Below are 15,071 nucleotides of genomic sequence, written 5' to 3' on the forward strand. Positions count from 1 at the left end.
GAGCGGACAGCCCGGAGAGGAGCAGGAGCCTGACAGTGGTGCGGCTGGAGTACAGACAGCACGGAGAGGTGCGGCTGGATTGTAGACAGCACGGAGAGGTGCAACTAGAGCGCAGCCAGCCCGGAGAGGAGCAGGAGTCTGACATTTGGTGGCAGTGGTGGGATTGGTCGAGCCCGAGTTCCAGTAAGCCGAGGAGGAGGACGGAGGATCGAGACGGACCAGAAAGCTGGGGAGCTTGAACCCGAAGGCGAACAAACCTCCTGCTTCCGGTGAGCATAGTGGGAGCAGGGGGGGATTGGAGGGCGAAGTGGAAGGGTTGTGAAAGTCCACACTTGGGTTTTGTTTTCTCTTGTGTTTTCTTATAGGAAGAAGATTAAAGTTATCGGGATGGATCCGAAAGAGATGTTTGCCTTTATGACTCACCAATTTCAAAAGCAACAAGAGATGGCACATAAACTTATGGAGGAGTCGTTGGCAGCTTCCCGAGCACAGCAGCAGCCACTTTTGGACCTGTTTCAGGAATTTCTGCGGACTGGAGGACGAATGTCCGGACCTAACGAAAGTGGGACAACCGTGCGGGGCGAAGGGGCTGCTGGACTGGTAGGACCGGTGGGGGTGAACTGGTTACCTTGGGGAAAATTAACTGAAGGAGATAATATCGAAGATTATCTGGGGGCCTTTGAGAGGGTGGCGGTGACAGCAGGATGGCCTCAGGAGCAATGGACCCTAAGACTAGCTCCTGCGCTGGCTGGGGAAGCTTTAGCGGCTTTTCGGGCCCTTCCTACGGGACAAATAACAGACTACCCAAGGCTGAAAGCCGCTATTTTGGATAGGTTTGGGCTAAGCAAGCATACGTACCGAAGGAGGTTTCGGGAGTTCAGGTGGGTGGAGGGAGAGACACCTAGGGTACTTGCTCAAAAACTAAGTGATTTGGCAGGGAAATGGTTAGAGCCTGAAAGACGGTCCATGCAACAGGTTATGGAAGACCTGGTGCTGGAACAGTTCTTGGAGTCCTTACCTAGAGGGCTTCAGGTTGACTTGATTAAGCGGGGCTGCAGTACCCTCGAGGAGGCAATCCAGAGCATGGATTGTTTCCTAGAGTCGCAGCATTGTGCCCACAGGGGAACCCCGCCGGGAGGGGGATTGGGAGGTCCAAAAGGGCATCAGGTTCCCGAAGGTAGGGGCATGAGAGGGTGGGAGGGGAGTAAAGGAGAAGAAAGAATGTGTTATCGTTGTGGGCGGAAGGGCCATGTGAGGAGAGACTGTGTGGTGAAGTTACAATTGGTGGCCGGAGGGGGAAAGGGGGGCAGGGAGGAGTTCTGCCAACGGGTAGAAGTGATGGGGGTGGGGGTGGAGGGGCTGTTGGACTCTGGAGCAGACCAAACTATGCTAGCCCAGTCCTTGTGGGAGAGGATCAGGGAAAAGGGGGTTGGGGGAGGGGGGAAGAAAGGGCGAGAGGTCACTATACAGTGTGTGCATGGGACTTCCAGTAGGTACCCGTTGCGGCAGGTGAGGATCGTAGGCCCTTTGGGGGCTCATTGGGTCTGGGTGGCGGTACTACCTAGGTTGCCTCAGGCCCTTATCTTGGGAAGGGATTGGCCCCCATTTTCGCAATATTTGAAAGAGAGAGAGGGGTTAGTGGTTACCCGGTCCCAACGGGGTGCGGAGGGGACGGAGCAGGAGGAGGCTTTGGCCCAGATATTTCCGTTTCAGATGGAGATATTGGGGAACCCGGGGAAAACCAGGGATTCGGGGGGGCATAGGAAGACGGGGCAGCGTCAGCGGGCTCAGTCTATGAAAGACTTGGAGCAGACGGCGGATTTCCCTGAGGAGGCAGGGGAGGTGCAGGAACAATTCCCCTCTTTTAAGAGGGAACAGCAAGCCGACCCTACTCTGCAATATGCTTGGACGCGGGCAAGGGAGGGGGACAGGGAGGGGCAGGGACCTGGGTTTGTGATAGAGCAGGGCCTTCTGTTTCGGACACCTGCAGGAAACGGAGGAGAGGGGGGACGGAGCCAGTTAGTGGTGCCGAGGGGATTTAGGAATCTACTGTTACGGGTAGCTCATGATCACCCTCTGGGGGGACATAAAGGAGCTCAGAATACGGTTTCCCAATTGTTACGGCGCTTTTATTGGCCCGGGATATATAAAGAGGTGGAAAAGTATTGTGAGTCTTGTCCTTTATGTCAGAAGGTGGCCGAACAGGGTCCAGGGAAAGTCCCTTTACATCCTTTGCCCCGCATAGGGACTCCCCTAGGCAGGATTGCGATGGACATAATTGGTCCTCTTCCAAAATCGACTCGGGGGTTCTCCTATATCTTAGTAATTATGGATATGGCCACCAGGTTTCCTTGGGCCATTCCGTTACGAAGCATTTCGGCTAAAGTTATTGCTGCGGAACTTATTCACATTTTCTGTGAAGTAGGATTCCCTCGGGAGGTGCTGACTGACCGGGGGTCTAACTTTAGATCACGGGTTCTAGCACAGGTATGGGAGGCCTTCGGGATTGTTCACATTTGTACGGCTGCATATCACCCGCAGACCAATGGCCTGGTAGAACGTTTTAATAAGACCCTGAAGACTTTGCTTAGGAAGGGAGTGGGCTCTTGCACGGAGAAATGGGATCAATTGCTGCCCTTTGTCCTGTATGTCACGAGGGAGTGTGTGCAGGCCTCCCTAGGGGTGTCTCCCTTCGAGTTGTTCTTTGGGCGGGCACCAAGGGGGGTCTTAGATATAGTGAGAGAAAGATGGGTACCCCCGGAAGCCGAGGATAACACTGTAATATCTTATCTGCATGATTTAAAGGGGCGCTTGAGGCGGTTGGGGGTTTACTCTAGGGGCCGATGGCAGGCGGCTCAGCAGTATCAGAAGGCCGCCTATGATAAAAAGACCCGAGTCCGGGAGGTGGCGATAGGGGATAAAGTGCTGATCATGGTCTCAGATAGTCCTCATAAATTTAGTGGGAACTGGAGGGGTCCGATGATAGTTACGAGGCGGTTGGGTCTGTAGGATAAATCACAGATAATAAATTACCTGTGTCCAGGTTCCCCTAAGCAGAACTATCTGCAAGCAAATAATCCTGGATTAGGTCTAGGGGTGGGAACCTTGGAACCTAGCCAAATACTTCCGTTAGAAAGAACTGTAGCTGAGACCGTAGGCTGATATATATATTAGATTTATTATAGTATGTCAGGTAAGAAAATAGAGCTAAGGTATACAAAATAGAAATCTGCAAGCTTTGGCTGATTACAAACTTACGGGCTGATAAAAAATTACACTCATACGTCACACTACTAAACACTAATTCTTATTGGTTACCAGGTAAAATTACACCACTGATCAGTCACACTATGTTACGAGGTAGTACAGTTATTAGCAGCTTCTCCTAATCACAAGTACGACAGCACCAGCCTTCTGCTCAGGTAAATACCACTAACTAGCCCCCGACTAGTAGGAAATGAATCTCCGTGTTTCTCACCAGGCTTAGACCTCAGGGTCGTTTCTCTCGGGAGCTGACACGGGACACCTCACAGACTCAAGCTGGATTCACAGCGAGTCTCAGTCGCAGCTGGAAGGGAACTCTGCAGCAGATAAGGAGGTCTCAGGTCATGCAGGGCAGGTACAGCTGAACCACGATACTTTCCTCCAGATACACAGTTCATCAGTTGGTGGACCTTATTAGGTCTCACTGGTCTTCTTTTCACCTCCACCTTCTTCCAAGGCTTCTTACTAACTCTTCTCTCGTTGTTCCCGCTCTCCTCAGTCCCTGATGCCCAGGTGACCAGCCGGGACCAATCTGGATCTTCCTTGGTTCACTGCGTGGCAAGAACAGTTCGTTGTTCTTGACCTTCAAGTTGTTACATTTCGGTATGCATTTTCTGTTTCTCACCCGCCTTGCTGGAGCCAGCCTCTCAGGGAGATAAGGGGGCCTGCTTTGCCCACAGCATGTCCTTGGTGTTGAGCTTCTGCTGTAATTTTCCACAAGCTGCAAAGCTGTTACTTGCTGACACAGAGATGTGCGGGTCAGAGTTTACAGTCTCCATTTGCTGTCATAGGATTATACAGGCCAAGGCCCGCAAGGTGAGACACACAGGGAAATACTCCTACATATTCCCCCCCTTGGAGATGGAATTTACTACAAAGGAGTAAAAGCCTTCTCCAATCTAACTAGTACTACAGCTAGACTGGTTAAGTCAGACTCATGGTCAAGACTGAGGACATAAAAACAGTAAATGTCATTAACTCAGTACTAACACGCTATCAATGATAACTAGAAGCAAATACTTCAAACAATCATATGCAATGTTCAAACGTAGTTTCAAAATACTAATACAGCAAACTACTAATACTAGAACACTCTTAGGGTGTTAGCAGCTATGTCTTAACACATGGAATTATAATCAACATTAAATCATCAGTACAATAAAATGCATAGCAAAAGCATCAGCAAAATTAGTACAGAACTGATAAGGTAAAGAATCTGATTATATGATGGAGAGGTCATCAAAATAGTTACACAAAGTCTTTCAGTCTCATGGCCATAGGAGATGAAGAACTGCGAATGAGCTGGCGCTGAGCCAAAACTTCTCGTGCCAACAGGGTCACAATGACAAGCATGACGATCCACGAGATGGTGAGTAGTGGAATGGCGACATGAGTGGTTACATTGACACCAGGAACCTCAGATGGGCGATGCTTGAAGTCAGTGACCTGGAGAGAATCATGGTTGACTGCAAGTTCAACGGTATGAGAGTTCTTAGACTGTAAAAGTGGCATAATGTCCAAAGCAAAGTCTATGGGATGGCCACGGAATACATCGAGAATCTCCAATTCGGATACAACAGAATCTGTATCGAGGTAAAACAAAGACACTCCTCCCACATGAACAACAGAGTATTTGGGTACAGCAATCAAACAGACATTGCAAGGGAGAGACAAACGATTTATAACATCATGTTTGAGGAATGTAACAGTAAGCTCCGTGTTGGGTGTGCTAATCATCCACACAGTATCAACCACAGCTACAGTGGTATCAGAGAAATCTTCATATTTAGACACAGTAACCTTACATTTCTCTTGTACCTTTTCGGTGGACAGGCCGCAAAGGGCTTCTGTGGAATCTTTCAAGAAGGGTTTACCTGGGCATAGCCAATGAATATCTTTAGTTTTGTGACACAGATCCAAATTCGGGACTAGGTAATGTTGAGGATCCTCCTGTTGGTAAGCAACGAATTCTGGAGTCTCAACACGAAGGTACAAATTATCATGCCAAGTTCCCACATTCAAAACTTGTTTGAGTTGATACACATTCTCAGGTACAATAAAAGGTAACTGTAAGAGAAAAGCAATTTCCATACGTTCCATGTTAAGCATTAATGGAAGGGCCGTCCCTAAATGGAAAGCAGTCTGTATCTGGAAGGGTTCAATGGGTAGACGGGTAACTTTAGCAAAAGCATCCCTAATAACTTCCGATGGGACCAAATAAGTAGGTATGTGCCCTTGCATAAGATTACTAACACTGGTATCTAATTCCCTAAATAAATCTTGCATTAGGTCCTTGACTGGGTGGATAAAGAGACGCTCATCATTCAAAACACCTTTCATGATAGACAGATCTACCGTGTTTATCTCAATTTGGCGGTTATGCAAATTAACAAGAGTAACAGTATCTGCTATAGTTTTGCCCTGGGCAATAAGCTGGTCCTGTTGGGATTGTAATTTGGCTTCTACATTCTTCAAATCTGCTTCAAAGGCTTTTATGGACTCTTGCAGCTGACGTACAGAAATGGCATTAGCGACAGACATGGATGCCCCAAATAGTGAGCCAATAGCGGAAAAGATCAGACCACCCACAATGCCTACAAAACGTTTGGATCTGGCACCTTGGTGTTGAACAGGTTGAACCATTACTTTCTCTAACTGGGCCAAAATGTTTTTAACTTGGGCTCTGGCATACTGCCTATAATTGAAAAACCAGGTTTGAGTGGAGGGAGACTTTCCCAACATAGTCAAATTGAAATGTCTCAATATTACGTGCATGGGATCAAGGGAAACAACCACTTTCTGAGTAACAATCTGTGATTGGGCGATCAGGAATCCCGGGGTATCTTGTAGGACGACTCCTGACATTGGACCAGGTTCAATCATCTTGGACAAGGATCCCATCAGTAGGGTGGTCAGGAACACGGTAATCCAAGTTCTTTTCTGCATCTGCAAAAACAAAGTAAACAGACTATGCTGTTGTCTGGTTAGTACAGTTCAAGTCATCAACACATACATCCGGAACAGAATGACTGGGATGACATGGTCTCAGCTGATTGATGTGGACCCACTTAAGGTTATCTTCACCTTGAGAATTTTTTCTGAGGCGAATTTGGTAAGCCACAGGTGAAGCTTTTTCCACTATAGGGAAAGGACCATGCCAACTGGGCAGAAATTTCTTCTCTTTTACCTTGTTTCTGCCAAAATTGAAATAGAATACCTTGTCGCCAATTTGGTATTCTTTGGAGGTAGTCCCTTGATCATAGTAGGCTTTTCTACCTCTAGCACTACTTTCCAAGTTCTTTTGGGCAAAGGCAAAGGCACTTTGCAAATGCTGACGCAAATGGGTGACGTACTCATGAGAGGAAGTAGCACTGGACAAGTTCACATCATTAGTCCTGTAAAGCAAATGAATTGGTAATATCATTTCCCTACCTGTCATCATCTCAAAAGGTGACACTCCGGTAGACCGATGAGGTGTGGCACGGATGGCCATGAGGACCAATGGTAACTTCATGTCCCAATCCTTACCTGAAGATGACACATACTTCTTCAGAATGGTGATGATGGTACGATTAGCTCTTTCCACTTGTCCTGAGGACTGCGGTCGGTAGGCAATGTGTAGTTTACTCTTCACTCCGAGCATCTTCCACATGTGTTGGATCACTTCGGCAGTAAACTGAGATCCTTGGTCTGAATCCACTCGCATTGGCAAGCCCCACCGGCTGAACACATGATTCAGTAGTAAAGTAGCCGTAGTCTCAGCGGTGCAATTGGGTGCAGGAAGGCACTCCACCCACTTGGTGAACAGGCAGGTGACAGTAAGCATGTACTTGTTGCCTCGGGTGGATCGAACCACCGGTCCAACCCAATCAATCTGGATATCTGACCAGGGCATAGCAATACCCTTCTTCCTGAGGGGTGCCCGATGGGATGGTGAAGATGGCTGGAAACGACAACAGGTCAGACAACCTCGAGTATACAGCTTCACATCCTGACGCATATGGGGCCAATAAGCCACTTGCTTCAAGGTCTCATAGGTGATGCTTTCTCCTCTATGTCCTGCACATGGTTCATCATGAGCATGTTGCAACATGATGCCACGATACGTCTGAGGCACAACCCATTGCTCAATGCCATGCTTACTCGTCCGAATAAGCAGGTCCTGGCGGATCTCAAACTTCTCCCTAGATGTATAGAGTATCCTCAGTTCTTCCGTTTGACACTCCTCTTCTGTCAATGGATGTTCTTGTGGATTCTGGATGTACTCATAAAATCTTCCAACCACCGGATCTGATTTCTGAGCCGTGACAAGATCAAAGGATGGGACTTCACTGCTCCACTGGAACACTGGAGTCTCACAGAGCTGTTTAGTTTGCCGTCTGGTGACAGCCTGAACTGCCAATGCATCCGGTTCTGAGAACCGCCATAGTTCTCCGGTGAGCGCACCTTCCTTCGCGAGTAGGTCTGCCAGATCATTCCCTATCTTGTCAGGACTATCAACTTTTGCATGACCCTTGACCTTCTTCCAATAGATGGTCATGTCATGGTCTCGTACCAGTTGATCCAGAGCCAGAATCAAATTTCCATGATGTACTGGTTTTCCTTTAGAATTTAGCATGTTGTTCTGTTTCCAAATGGGCAGATGAGAGACAAAGTTCTGTCTCACATAATCTGAATCAGTGCATATGACTAGTTCCCTAAGTCCTCTCTGAACTGCAGACTGTACCGCCACCAAGGCTGCAACTATCTCAGCATACTGGTTTGTCTGGGAACCCAAGCTGTGCTTCAAAGTCTCTTCAGGAATGGCTGGATTCCATACCACTCCCACACCTGCAACCAACTCATGGTCTGTATCACGGCGGTAGGCACAACCATCCACATAGACCTTAGGCATGGTCTCACAGATCTTTTCATCATACAGATGATGTAGATGAGGTTCTTTCTCCTGTGGGGGAACATCTGTTTCAGAAGTACCTGCAAGGGAATCATGGCCTGCACAGTCATGCAGGTCCGCCATACCTTGGGCTACTACATTGCGATGTTTCTGAGCATACCTTACCTCTAAAGGCCATCCTTGGAGAGCCAATGTCCAGGATACTATCCTGCTGTTGGAAACCTGACCGGATTTGATTCGGTCGCTCCCCAGGAAACTAACAATCTGATGACACATTTCCACGATTAGCTTCTCACCTTGGATGTAACTCCTGAAATGCTGCAGAGCCCATACCGTGGTCCACAAGGATTTCTCACAGTCTGAATACTTCTTTTCCACATCAGATAGGCCTTTGCTAGCATAGGCCACGACCCGCTTGTCGGAATCATATTTCTGATACAAGACTGCACTCATGGTCTGCTTGGAGTAACCCAGGTCAACGTAGAACTCACGACCCCCCTCAGGGTACGCAAGGCATGGAAAGCGGCTAAGCTGATTCTTCAGCTCCTGCATAGCAGATTCCTGCTCTGGACCCCAAGACCAGAGCACATCTTTCTTCAATAACTTGACCAAGGGTCTGGTGACCTCTGCATACTCCTCTATGAACTGTCTGGAGTAGTTACATATTCCCAGGAAGGAACGAAGTTCTGTGAGATTGGTAGGTTGTTTCAGCTGTTGTAAGGCCTGTACTTGCTTCTTCTGAGGTCTCAGACCCTCTGCAGAAATTTCATACCCTAGGTAATTCAGCGATTTCCTGCACCATTGTCCTTTGGCTAGTGTTAGTTTAGCTCCAGCATCTGTCAACTGTCTGAAAACATGCTCAATCTCTGCCACGTGATCCTGAAAGGTAGGGCTCTTGATCAGAATGTCATCCACGTAGACCACAGTTCCTCGAGCTTCAGCATCTGGAAGTGCCTTATGGAGGAAGATGTTGAACTCAGCAGGTGAATTGAGAAAACCAAAGGGAGTTCTGTTCCATGTATACTGTTTCTTCCCAAAGGTGAAGGCCAGTTTATACTGATCATGTGGATGTACAGGTACGGTCCAAAATCCTGATGCCAAGTCTAAGCTTGTGAAATACTTAGCCCCTTTAATTGTAGCAAGACTCTGATCCAGCGGAGCCATCGGCCACCTGGACAACGGCACTCGCTTATTCAGCTGACGGTAGTCCAGTGCAATTCTCCAGCTGTTGTTCTTCTTCAGGATAGGCCACAGAGGGGAGTTGTATGTGCTGTTGCATTGCCTAATGATGCCCCTGGCCTCCAAAGTATTGAGAATCTCTTGCACGGATTCGTAGGAAGCTAATGGGATCTTGTACTGGCGCACAAAGACAGGCTTACTATTAGGATCTGTAGGCACTCTGGTGACATGCAGGTCTGTAAGGCCACAGTCATATGAGTCAACAGCAAAAAGTTCCTTGTATTTGTACAGCAACTCAGTCAACTGCAACTTCTCTGTGTCAGTAGTACACGCATCAGCCTGTTCAACTTGCTCTTTCACCATAGCATCAAACTCTGAGCAAGGCTGGTTGGATGGAATTTCCACTTGCTCCTCTATCTCCTCTTGCAAAGATGAAGTTTCAACAGAATTCACCATTCTGGACTTCTGGGGTAAAGGCATCCTTCTGGACAAAATCAAGAATTCGTCTTCCAACTGCACCTGTGAATCCGTTGCATCATATGGCCAGATGAACTCCACAGATATGAGGCCTCTGGGAGAGGTAAACAGACATTCAGTTGTCTCCCCCCCCTGGCAGGTGTTCCAAATGGAGGGCAACCTGCCAATAATAGGCAAACTTACCTCGACATCAGGAAAAGACACTCCCACCAAAAATCCAAAAGGGTCTCCTTTAGACACCACAACTTCCTCTGAATGCGGATTGGTGACCAACACGTGAAAAGGTGCATCTGTAGCCTCCAAACATGGCAGAACACCGGTGGACAACCCTAGGTCACGAAAGTAAGAGTGAGGGTTGAAGAACACCACTTTATCCAACAGACGCTGTCCCTGTGCAAGGCGGAGCTGGATGGAAAAGTCCCTCACTCTTGCCGGGATGGTCACCTCTTTGTCACAGACTACTTCACAGACCTGGGGTATGGTTTGCCCAGACTTTAAGCTCACAGGCGTCGACTCAGATTCCACTGGGTTGCCGTCCAGTCTGCTCCACAGGACAAGATTCACCAAGTCCACGTAAACTCCCAGTCGCACAAGGCAATCGGAGCCCAGACATAAGGGCTGTTGTAGGCCTTTGACAACAGAGAAGTGATGGGTGAACGACTTCTGTCCCACCGTCAAAGGAAGACTGCATTTTCCCACTAGTGGCCTGGTACCTAGTCCAGGTACTTCTACCGAAATGGAAGAACACTTACTGAAGGGAAGTGGCACAGACTTGCGAAGACGGTAAAACAAGGTGTCACTGATGAAGGAGACGTCGCTTTGCAGCAGCAACGTGGACTGAAGTATTTGGATGTCAGTTATTTGGACAGGAACCGTGTAAGCATCACCCCTCTGTTGGATGTCGGTCAACCTACGAGGATGAGAAGGATCAGGACTGGGAATGGAAGCGAGGGTCTCTTGCGGCATGTCAGTAGCTTCCTCAGGGGACTTCTCCGCCATAGGCGAGGCATTCAGAATAATCTCCAGGTTGTCATCATTTAGAACCATATCAGCTATCCGATCAGTCTGGACGCGGATGACGTCACTACTCTGTTCGTCCCCCCCTGGTCCGCCACGCAACTGGAGCTCCCAGGTGAACGGGTCAGCTGAGTTCTGGAACTTAATTCGACCTGGGGTATCCCGAAGTCCCACGGAGCTGGAGCCGCTGACTCTGCTCATCTGCTGGACTTTCCCATATGGAAGGGGCTCAGTGACTTGTGCCCAAATAACCTCATGGTGAAAATCCAAATCAACCCACAATCTCTTCAGAAGATCAATTCCAATTAAGAATTCTTCGCCCGCACAGGTAGTAATTATGGCAGGGTGTCTGATACTCATCTCACCAAGCTGTAAGGAAAGCCACACCTGACCTACAGTCCCAATGCTCTGTTTGCCATAAGCCTCCAGGGAGAATTTGCATGGGGTGACATGCAGCGTCTCCCCACCCCCCTTTAGGAATTCCTCTAGTTTCTGAAACAGGCCTTGGGTAATTAAGGTCACCTCTGAGGCTGTATCCAGGAGACCCGGACAGGAAAAGATCTGATGAATCAACACATCCATGGTATATCTGGAACCTTTTGGAGTAAGTTTACCCATCAAGTACCTGGTTTCCTTAATAGAATCGCATAACAGAGGCCTTTCCTGGTCCGTGGGCTGGGCATTAGCCTTGGGCAACGAGGGCTCCTCACTGACGGATGATAGAGCATCAACATGAACAGTGGGCATGTTGGCAGGTGACGCCGGAGCCAAGCCTAGTCATGCTGTTTCTACTTCTGCAGACTCCGGGTGTTCCGAGATTTCAACGGACTTGACACTGGGCCCGGTCTGAGTTGTTGGACCGGGGACCTGGTCCTTGTTCCCTGGGTAAGGGTTTCCTCTCTTATGAGAAGATGAGGGATATTGCGAGGCTCCAGCATTTGAACCCTGCTGTTTAGCCCGCAGTGCTTTTATTTGGCCTTCTAGGGCCCTAATCTTCTCCTCCGGATCGGGAATCTGATGCTTAGCTATCGTTTGATCAAGCTGTGCCTGCAAGTTCCTGATCTTCTCCTGAGCCCACTGTCTCTGATTATGACGCCTCCTCCGAAAATGGGGTTGATCCTCGTGAGCAGTAGGAGGCGCTGTGTCCTTCGGCTGGTGTGATTGGTTACTGCCACCACGGGACTGGGCAGGTGGGTTTGCCCCCTTGTTTTCCAGAGAAAGTGTGGACGTAACAGCACACACACTGGGTTGGGCCCCCGGGCTGCGGTTCTTTGATGCGGGTCTGGGTGTTGCCCCCACGGGTGTTGTGCGACACATATCAAAAACCTCCTCTGCCCGCCTCAACAGAACGGCGAAAGGTTCTTTCTTGTAACCTGCTAAAGACACTTTCACGTGGTTGGGCAGGCCTTTCACGAAAAGGGTCCTAAAATCTCCAAATTCAAGGTCTTTGGTATCTGGATCCGCCCCCCCTTCGTAAAATACCTCCTTCAGGCGATAGGCCCATTCATGTGGACTCTCATTCGGGCCACAGCACATATTATATGCTGCCCTTTTGGCCTCTGTGGGATCCGCGAACTGTCCATACCGCTTCTTCAGGGCCTGTTCCACTGTGGATAGGTCATTATGCTCGGCTAAAATAGCTTTTAAATATGTTTGGCACTCAGCCGCAAACGTCCACTTCAGTAGAGCTCTTTTATCTGATTCGGCATGAACCTGTAATTCTTCAAAAAGGTCACGCACGCTATCCAGGTGAGCGTGTATGGTTACCCCTGAAGACTCTTTAAAAGGTACAATCATAGAGCGAAGTGTTCTCATTGTTTGGTTGTGCTGATCTCTAGATAAAGGAGTAACTTTGGGTGTTTGAGTGTAATACCGCTGCTCACCAGCAGGAGAAGAGAACAGTGGTGTGGGTAGGCTGCTGATGTCAGCAGGTGGGTCAGAGGACTGTGACCTTCCTGGGAGGAGCACAGGCCCACTGGTACTGGTGACATCATCATGCGGGGCAGAGGACTGTGACCTTCCTGGGAGGAACCTCTGTACACTTGTAGCAGGGCCCTCATCAGGTGCAGTATACTGTGACCTTCCTGGGCGGGACCCAGGACCAAGGGCACCAGTGTCCCCGTCAGGCAGGACAGAGAGCTGTGGCCTACGTGGGCGGAGCATATGTGTAATTGTACCAGTGTTCTCATCGGGTGCAATGTACTGTGACTTTCCTGGGCGTGGCCCAGATGCAGCTGTACTGTAGCCGTCATTGAGTGGTACAGTACCCTGTGACCGGACAGGGCGGAGTCTGTGCTCCGGCATACTGTCGAAGGCTTCAGGGGTTAGGGAACTGTACCGGGGAGGAGCTGTGGAGGGATTTCTGGGACTTACATAAACACTGTTAGGTTCCCGTGCGGGGCTAGAGGGCCTATCCACATCCCCAGTCTCCCCCCCCCCCATCACCATCTATGGGCAGTGACTCAGGGTCATCACATATATTTCGCACTTCCCTACGCACGGCATCTAAATCTTCTTGGCATCGCTTTAATGTCTGCACGCAAGAATCTTTCTCTTGTATTGCCTGGTCCAACCGCTGCGAGAGAGATTTATTCTCTTCCCACATTTCATTCTGCTCCTCTTTGGCACTGTACCATGCCTCTTGAGCAAAGCTGCACCTCTCCTGTTCTTGCTGCAACTCTCGTCGCAGAGCAGACATAGCACCCTCAGATCTATCTCTCACTTCTTGCTGGAACGATTGTAATCTAACAACTTCTTGACACCTTAAATCAAGAGTCTCTTCAACGTCAGCTAGCTGCTGTGTTTTAGACCCCAAAACAGCATCTTTCTGCCTTAGCTCACACTGTAGGGAACAGACTTGTTTTTCACACTGGGATTTCAGATCTTCTAGAGCTACACATTTATCTCTCAGTACTGGGCAATTAACACATGTTAGCTGACCTTGGGTACTGCTCGACTCCCTATCTCCTACAGCAGTCGCCTGAGCCAGTCTGTCTGCCCACGAACGCTGCAATTCAGCCTTTTCTGTGGTCAGAGCAGTCACTGTTTCCTGCGATCGCTGCAGGGCTACCTGTAGCGAGGAACAGTTATTCATAGCATTTTCTTTGATAGCTAGCAGGGTGCAAACTAATTCTGCTAGATCTGTTAGAGCAAGCTTAGCTTTGCCTTTCACAATATTGGTCAAAACTGAGGTATATGCTGCTTGGCTAGCACCAGATTCTTTTCTAAATAGGGAGAGCAATGACTCAATGGAGTAGCTCTTCTGTTCTTGGCTTTGGGCAACGTCAATAAGAATCTCAAAAACATTCAACTCTAGTTTAGTGAGCGAAGTAGTGTGTGACGTCATCGTGGCTGGCTGGGCTGACTGCAATAATGTCTCGCTGCTATCTCTAAGCCGTAAATCTTAACTAGCAGCTTTACTGTTCAGCTACCAGATCCTCCCTCTTCGTAGTTCTCTAAGAAATACTTTAACAGCACAGTTCAGTGACACAGAAAGCAAGGAATCAGTGAAGCAGTACGAAAAATTACAGAAGGCAAATATCCCCAGCCTGTCAGTTCTCTCTCACTGAAGACACACAAACCGGAATACTTTCTCAACTTTATGAGATCCCGGACGACGCCCCCATTATCTGTAGGATAAATCACAGATAATAAATTACCTGTGTCCAGGTTCCCCTAAGCAGAACTATCTGCAAGCAAATAATCCTGGATTAGGTCTAGGGGTGGGAACCTTGGAACCTAGCCAAATACTTCCGTTAGAAAGAACTGTAGCTGAGACCGTAGGCTGATATATATATTAGATTTATTATAGTATGTCAGGTAAGAAAATAGAGCTAAGGTATACAAAATAGAAATCTGCAAGCTTTGGCTGATTACAAACTTACGGGCTGATAAAAAATTACACTCATACGTCACACTACTAAACACTAATTCTTATTGGTTACCAGGTAAAATTACACCACTGATCAGTCACACTATGTTACGAGGTAGTACAGTTATTAGCAGCTTCTCCTAATCACAAGTACGACAGCACCAGCCTTCTGCTCAGGTAAATACCACTAACAGGCCCCTTTCTTTAGAGTCTCTATTCAGAATCAAATGTTTATCACACAGTTCAGCTTTTCTCAAGCAGGAGTCTGACACTATGCACACATCACACTCACCTTTGTGGAGCAGATCTTTCACCATGCCTAACAACCTTGGTGTGGGAAGAGTCAATACCATCTTTGTCCAAACAGCA

Source organism: Microcaecilia unicolor, chromosome 2 (genome assembly GCF_901765095.1).
Source record: "Microcaecilia unicolor chromosome 2, aMicUni1.1, whole genome shotgun sequence".
Lineage (NCBI taxonomy): Eukaryota > Metazoa > Chordata > Amphibia > Gymnophiona > Siphonopidae > Microcaecilia > Microcaecilia unicolor.